The 8,273-nt window shown below is 61.1% G+C and overlaps 1 non-coding gene across 1 annotated transcript; it reads right to left on the minus strand.

Moving 5' to 3' along the window:
- Window positions 1-4,537: 4,537 nt before the first annotated feature.
- On the minus strand, window positions 4,538-4,656 carry LOC131862255 (5S ribosomal RNA). The gene has a single exon (XR_009361271.1). It is a non-coding gene; the product is annotated as a 5S ribosomal RNA (ribosomal RNA).
- Between the last annotated feature and the right edge of the window lie 3,617 nt (window positions 4,657-8,273).

Consider the following 8,273-nt stretch of genomic DNA (forward strand, 5'->3'; position numbering starts at 1 on the left):
AGCGGAAGTGGAAGTGGGGTTTCGGGCATTACCCTCGAGCCACCTTTCCGTCCGAGAGTTTAGTGAGGCTTTTTACCGTTGCAGCTCCCCATGTCCGAACTGGGGATTTCTGGGTAGGGGCTTCGGGTGCGCATTACATTTTTGCCCAAGCGTCCAGTGGGGTTTCTGGTGCGCTCCGAAGTGGGGTTATTGGAGCGCATCAAAGGTGCGCAATGCTGGTGCGAACCCGGGAGCGCTCCGATGTGTGCTCCAAGGTGCGGCGTGCACGAAGTCCGAGCCCGGTTTGCCCCGGGTGCGCACCTCGCGTGCACCTTCGCCGGGGTGAGCACCTTGGTGTGCAGACCTTGGTTGGGTTGCGCGCCCTGGTGCGCACCAAGGAGCGCTCTGAAGTGTGCTCCAAGGTGCGGCGTGCACGAAGTCGGAGCCCGGTTTGCCCCGGGTGTGCACCTCGGGTGCGCACCTCGCGTGCACCTTCGCTGCGGTGGGCACCTTGGCTGGGTTGCGCGCCTTGGTGGGCACCATGCAGTGCACGAAGTCGGAGCCCGGATTGCCCCGGGCGCGCACCTCCGCCAGGGTGGGCACCTTGGTGCGCACAACTTGCCTGGGCTGCGCACCAGGAAGGGCTCAAGATGGCACCCGCGTTCCGTTTTTTTCACTATCTTTCAGAACGGAAATTTTAAAATCTCGTTTTTTTTTGCCTTTTCTGGAAATTAGTGAAGGCAGCGCATCAAAGGTGCGCAACGCTGGTGCGAACCTGGGAGCGCTCCGATGTGTGCTCCAAGGTGCGGCGTGCACGAAGTCGGACCCCGGTTTGCCCCGGGTGCGCACCTCGCGTGCACCTTGGTGCGCACACCTTGGCTGGGTTGCGCGCCCTGGTGGGCACCATGGTGCGCACCAAGGAGCGCTCCGAAGTGTGCTCCAAGGTGCGGCGTGCACGAAGTCGGAGCCCGGTTTGCCCCGGGTGCGCACCTCGCGTGCACCTTCGCCGCGGTGGGCACCATGGCGTGCACGAAGTCGGAGCCCGGTTTGCCCCGGGTGCGCACCTCGCGTGCACCTTCGCCGGGGTGGGCACCTTGGTGTGCAGACCTTGGCTGGGTTGCGCGCCCTGGTGGGCACCATGGTGCGCACCAAGGAGCGCTCCGAAGTGTGCTCCAAGGTGCGGCCTGCACGAAGTCGGAGCCCGGTTTGCCCCGGGTGTGCACCTCGGGTGGGCACCTTGGTGCGCATGCCTTGCCTGGGCTGCGCACCAGGGCGGGCTCAAGATGGCACCCGCGTTCCTTTTTTTTCACTATCTTTCAAAACGGAAATTTTAAAATCTCATTTTTTTTTGCCTTTTTCTGGAAATTAGTGAAGGCAGCGCATCAAAGGTGCGCACCTCGCTGCCCACCACGGTGCGCAACGCCGGTGGGCACCCGGGAGTGCTTCGAAGTGTGCTCCAAGGTGCTGCGTGCACGTTGTCGGAGCCCGGTTTGCCCCGGGTGCGCACCTCGCGTGCACCTTCGTCGGGGTGGGCACCTTGGCTGGGTTTGCCCCGGCTGCGCTCCGAAGCGGGGTTATTGGAGCGCCGCCTCTTTTTTTGTCGGAGCGTTTGGTGGGGTTTCTCGCATTGGCTCTTCCGAGGCCCGGTTGCCACCCTGGCGCGCACGAAGTCGGAAGTAGGGTTAATTGCCCGGGTGCGCACCTTTGCCAGGGTGGGCACCTTACCTGGGCTGCGCACCAGGGCGGGCTCAAGATGGCACGCGCGTTCCGTTTTTTTCACTATCTTTCAAAACGGAAATTTTAAAATCTCCTTTTTTTTTTGCCTTTTCTGGAAATTAGTGAAGGCAGCGCATCAAAGGTGCGCACCTCGCTGCCCACCTTGGTGTGCTCTGAGGTGCGCACCCGGGAGCGCTACGAAGTGTGCTCCAAGGTGCGGCGTGCACGTTGTCGGAGCCCGGTTTGCCCCGGGTGCGCACCTCGCCTGCACCTTGGCCGGGGTGGGCACCTTGGCTGGGTTTGCCCAGGGTGCGCTCCGAAGCGGGGTTACTGGAGCGCCCCCTCTTTTTTTGTCAGAGCGTTTGGTGGGGTTTCTCGCATTGGCTCTTCCCAGGCCCGGTTGTTGGGTGCGCTCCCACCCTGGCGCGCGCGAAGTTGGAAGTTGGGTTAATTGCCCGGGCGCGCACCTTCGCCAGGGTGGGCACCTTGGTGCGCACACCTTGGCTGGGCTGCGCACCAGGGCGGGCTCAAGATGGCACCAACATTCCCTTTTTCTCACTATCTTTCAAAACGGAAATTTTAAAATCTCGTTTTTTTTTTGCCTTTTATGGAAATTAGTGAAGGCATCGCATCAAAGGTGCGCACCTCGCTGCCCACCTTGGTGTGCTCCGAGGTGCCCACCACGGTGCGCAACGCCGGTGCGAACCCGGGAGCGCCCCGATGTGTGCTCCAAGGTGCGGCGTGCACGAAGTCGGACCCCGGTTTGCCCCGGGTGCGCACCTCGCGTGCACCTTGGTGCGCACACCTTGGCTGGGTTGCGCGGCCTGGTGGGCACCATGGTGCGCACCAAGGAGCGCTCCGAAGTGTGCTCCAAGGTGCGGCGTGCACGAAGTCGGAGCCCGGTTTGCCCCGGGTACGCACCTCGCGTGCACCTTCGCCGGGGTGGGCACCTCGGCTGGGTTGCGCGCCCTGGTGCGCACCAAGGAGCGCTCCGAAGTGTGCTCCAAGGTGCGGCGTGCACGAAGTCGGAGCCCGGTTTGCCCCGGGTGCGCACCTTCGCCGCGGTGCGCACCATGGCGTGCACGAAGTCGGAGCCCGGTTTGCCCCGGGTGCGCACCTCGCGTGCACCTTCGGCGGGGTTGCGCGCCCTGGTGGGCACCATGGTGCGCACCAAGGAGCGCTCCGAAGTGTGCTCCAAGGTGCGGCGTGCACGAAGTCGGAGCCCGGTTTGCCCCGGGTGCGCACCTCGCGTGCACCTTCGGCGGGGTTGCGCGCCCTGGTGGGCACCATGGTGCGCACCAAGGAGCGCTCCGAAGTGTGCTCCAAGGTGCGGCGTGCACGAAGTCGGAGCCCGGTTTGCCCCGGGTGCGCACCTCGCGTGCACCTTCGCCGCGGTGGGCACCATGGCGTGCACGAAGTCGGAGCCCGGTTTGCCCCGGGTGCGCACCTCGCGTGCACCTTCGCCGGGGTGGGCACCTCGGCTGGGTTGCGCGCCCTGGTGCGCACCAAGGAGCGCTCCGAAGTGTGCTCCAAGGTGCGGCGTGCACGAAGTCGGAGCCCGGTTTGCCCCGGGTGCGCACCTCGCGTGCACCTTCGCCAGGGTGGGCACCTCGGTGCGCACACCTTCTCAATGTTTTCTTGCCTTTTCTGGAAATTGGTGAAGGCAGCGCATCAAAGGTGCGCACCTCGGTGTGCTCCGAGGTGCGAACCCGAGAGCGCTCCGAGGTGCCCACGAAGTCGAAAGTCGGGTTAATTGCATTGTTTTCCCCGGGTGCGCTCCGAGGTGCGCAACATCGGCGCGCACCAAGGAGGGCTCCGAAGTGTGCTCCAAGGTGCGCACGATGGCGTGCACCTCTGGTGCGCACGATTCGGAGCTCGGTTTGACCGGGGTGCGCACACCTTGGCTGGGTTGCGCACCTTTTGTGCGCTCCAAGGTGCGCACGAAGTCGGAGCTCGGTTTGCCCCGGGTGCGCACCTTCGCCAGGGTGCGCACCTTGATGCGCACGCCTTGGCTGGGCTGCGCACCTTGGTGGGCGCCATGGTGCGCACCTTTCGTGCGCTCCAAGGTGCGCACGAAGTCGGAGCTCGGTTTGCCCCGGGTGCGCACCTTGGTGGGCGCCATGGTGCACTCCGAGGTGCCCAAGATTGGTGCGCACCAAGGAGCGCTCCGAAGTGCGCTCCAAGGTGCGCGCGAAGTCGAAAGTTGGGTTAATTGTCCGGTTTGCCTCGGGTGCGCACCTTGCGTGCACCTTCGCCAGGGTGGGCGCCTTGGTGCGCACACCTTGGCTGGGCTGCGCACACCTTGGCACCCGCGTTTCCTTCATTTTAATTTTTTTTTTTTTACAATCTCTCAAGTGGGAAATTCTATAATCTCAACTTTTTTTGCCTTTTCAGGAAACTTTTGAATGGAGCGCATCATTGGTGCGCTCCGAAGTGTGCTCCAAAGCTCTCTCCAGCTGCGTGCACCTGCCCCGGCCGCGCACCCGGCCCCGCCCAGCTTCGCTCACCTGTCCCGGGCGTCTGGTGCGGAACCTTAGAGTAAGAAACATCACCGTGCACCTTGGCCAACGTGCGCGACTCGACCGAGCGCGCACTGGCCGAGGTGCACACCGATTTCACCTGGGTGCGCGCGCAGCACCTCGGGCGCACCGGGGTGCGCGCACAACGCCCGGGTTGCACCGTGGCCTGTGTGCTCGGGGTGCCTCGGGTGCGCGCTCGGTGTCGCCCCCGCGCGCGCGGTAGTGCGGGCAGCGCACCCCGGCCCGGCCCGGCCCCGACGAGAACGCAAACGGGCAAAAGGTTTATTCAAATAGCATTGCGACGCCCGGCGAAAAACTAAAAAAGGGTGCAACACCGGGACTTCCCGGGAGGTCACCCATCCCAGTACTACTCCGGCCCAAGCGCGCTTAACTGCGGAGTTCTGATGGGATCCGGTGCACTAATGCTGGTATGATCGCACCCGTTATGAGCTTGTCGCAGTGTGTACTTAGCAAACCGCGACCCACGTGCGAATCCACCCCGGCCACCCACCCCCGTCGAGGTGCACACCCTCCCTCGCGAAGTGCGCCCCGTTCGCCAAGTGTGAGCCCTGCCCGGGTGCGCGCACCTTGCTAGGGCGTCGGGTGTGCACCCGGCCCGGCCTACGTGCGTGCACCTGGAGGGGGCGTCGTGTGCGTGCAGTGTCCCGTCTGCAACGCGGTGCCCACACACCACCTCGGGCGCAACGACCTGCGCTCACATGTGGGCCGAGTGCACCTTGGTGCATGTTCGGGGCGCCTCGGGTGCACGCTCGATCTTGCCCCGGTGCACCAAGGCGCTCGGTTTGCCCCGGGTGCGCACTTGGTGCAAGGTGGGCACCCAAAATAGGGATCAAGCACCAAAACACAAGTTTCGGGATGCAAAATGGGACCCAAGGACCACAAATGCGTTCCAAGACCCATGATGGGTCCACGAGAACAAAAATGTGTTCCGAGACTTAATAAACAAATATTGGGTTTTAGGAGAAGAAACATGCTCTGATGCCCAAAACGAGAATCGACCCCGAAAAGGCCACAGGCCAAAAGTGGGATGCGAGACAAAAAAAAATGGGACCCGAGGACCAAAATTGGGTTCCCAGGTCGAAGACAGGGCAACCGGACAAGAAACGACCTCTAAGGCTCGAAATGAGTCCCGACGACTAAAACTTGACAAGAAGCACCCATCAGGCACCCAACTCGACACCCATGGGATGCCGACCCACCCGGGCTTCCACCTAGCACACCTTGGCACCCACCCACCCTCGCACCCAACCTCGCACCCAACTTAGCACCTTTGAACCCACATTGGCACTCACCCTGACCCTGGCACCTTGGAACCCACATTGGCACTCACCTTGACCCTGGCACCCACCTTTGCACTCACCTTGGGACCCACCCTGGCTCCCACCTCGGCACCCACCCAGACACCCACCTTGGTTCCTTGGCACCCACCTTGGATCCTTGGCACCCACCCCGACACCCACCTTGGCACGCAACTTGGCTACTTGCCACCCACCTTGGCTCCTTGACGCCCACCCCGACAACCACCCCGTGACCTACCCTGGCTAGGGTTGGTGCACACCCACCCTGGTGCCCACCTTGGCACCCACCCTATGACCCACCTTGGCACGCACCTTAGTACCCACCCCGTTACCCACCCTAGGACCCACCCCGTGACCCACCTTGGCCAGGGTGGGTGCACCCACCCTGGTGCCCACCTTGGCACCCACCCATCCTAGCACCCAGCCTGTGACCGGGCTTGGAACCCAACCTTGCACCCGCACCCGTCTTGGCCAGTGTGGGTGCGCACCCATCCTGGCACCCACGTTGTGACACACCCTTTAACCCACGCACCCTAGCACCCACGTTGGCACCCACCTTGGAACCCAACCTAGCAACTTGGCACCCACCCCGTGACCCACCTTGGCATCCACCATAGCAGTCGCCGACTTGGCACCCACCTCGGCACCCACCTTGACACTTGTGGACCCACCTTGCCACTCACCCTAGCATCGACCCATCCTAGCACCCACCCTGGCACCTTTGCACCCTAGCACTCACCCATCCTAGCACCTAACCTGTGACCCACCTTGACACTCACCCTCGCACCCACCTTGGAACCCAACCTAGCACCCACCCACCCTGACACCAACCCTAGCACCTACCCACCCTTGCACCCACCCTGTGACCCATCTTGGCACCCACCCATCCTACCACTCAACCTATCACCCACCTTCTCACCCACCTTGGCATCCACCTTAGCACCCACCCACACTGGCACCTTGGCACCCACCTCGGGCAAGGTGGGTGCACACCCACCCTGGCACCCAATTTAGAACCCACCGAGCATGTTACCCACCTTGGCACCCACATTGCAGCCCACCCTAGTACCCACCCTATGACCCACATTGGCATCCACACCCTAGCACCCAGGCACCTCGACACCCGCCTTGACACCCACCCTAGCACTGAACCTGTGACCCACCTTGGAACTCACCCTAGAACCCACCCACCCTGTGAACCACCTTGGCATCCACCTTAGCACCCACCCACCTTGGCACCCACTCTAGCACTCACCCATCCTAACACCCAACTTGTTACCCACCTTGGCACCCGCCCTCGCGTCCACCTTGAAACCCACCCTAGCACCCACCCACGCAGGAGCCCACCTTGGCACCCAACCTAACACCCACGCATCCTGGCACCCAACTTGTGACCCACCTTGGAACCCACCCTAGTACCCACCTTTGAACCCACTATATCACCAACCCACCTTGGCACCCACCCTATGACCCTCTTTGGAATCCACCCTAGCACGCACCCACCCTGGCACCCACCATGGAGCGCACCCTAGCACCCACCCACCTCGGCACGCACCTCAACACCCACCTTGGTGTGCGCACTGCGCCAACCTCTCAAAGACCCTATGTGGTGCGCTCCAAAGTGTACACCTTTGGTGCGCTCCAAGGTGCGCACCTTTGGTGCACACCGAGGTGCACACCAAAGTGTGCACCGAGGTGAGCACCAAAGTGCACTCCAGGGTGCACACCAAGGCGTGCACCTTTGGTGCGGTCAATGCAAACGAATTCGGAAGTTGGGGTCGATGTCCTAATCGCTGCTGCAGACTACACGTATGAGAATCGGACAAATAGCTTTATATAGGGGAGGTGTTGCGTTTGATGGGTCGACTCCCCTGGTTGTGTGCACTGCACCAACTTCAAAGACCCTGTCTTGTTTAAGAAGTCAAAAGTTGGGGTGGATGTCCTAATCATTGCTGCAGTCTACGCATGTATGAGAATCAGACAAATAGCTTATATAGGGGAGGTGTTGCATTCGGTGGGTTGACTCCCCTGGTTGTGCGCACTGCGCCAACCTCAAAGACCCCGCATAGCAGAAGAAGTCGGAAGTCGGATTTTGGTGAGCACCAAGGCGTGCACCTTTGGTGCGGTCAACGCAGACGAATTCAGAAGTTGGGGTGGATGTCCTAATCGTTGTTGCAGGCTACACATGTATGAGAATCAGACAAATAGCTTATATAGGGGAGGTGTTGGGTTTGATGGGTCAACTCCCTTGGTTGTGCGCATTACGCCAACCTCAAAGACCTTGTTTTCGTTAAGAAGTCAAAAGTTGGGGTCAATGTCCTAATGGCTCCTGCAGGCTACACATGTATGAGAATCGGACAAATAGCTTATATAGGGGAGGTGTTGGGTTTGATGGGTCGACTCCCCTGGTTGTGCGCATTACGTCAACCTCAAAGACCTTGTTTTCGTTAAGAAGTCAAAAGTTGGGGTCGATGTCCTAATTGCTCCTGTAGACTACACATGTATGAGAATCAGACAAATAGCTTATATAGGGGAGGTGTTGGGTTTGATGGGTTGACTCCCCTAGTTGTTCGCATTACACCAACCTCAAAGACCTTGTTTTCGTTTAGAAGCCGAAAGTTGGGGTCGATGTCCTAATTGCTCCTGCAGGCTACGCATGTATGAGAATCAGACAAATAGCTTATATAGGGGAGGTGTTGGGTTTGATGGGTCGACTCCCCTGGTTGTGCGCATTGCGCCA

This window comes from Cryptomeria japonica, unplaced genomic scaffold, assembly GCF_030272615.1.
Source record: "Cryptomeria japonica unplaced genomic scaffold, Sugi_1.0 HiC_scaffold_40, whole genome shotgun sequence".
Lineage (NCBI taxonomy): Eukaryota > Viridiplantae > Streptophyta > Pinopsida > Cupressales > Cupressaceae > Cryptomeria > Cryptomeria japonica.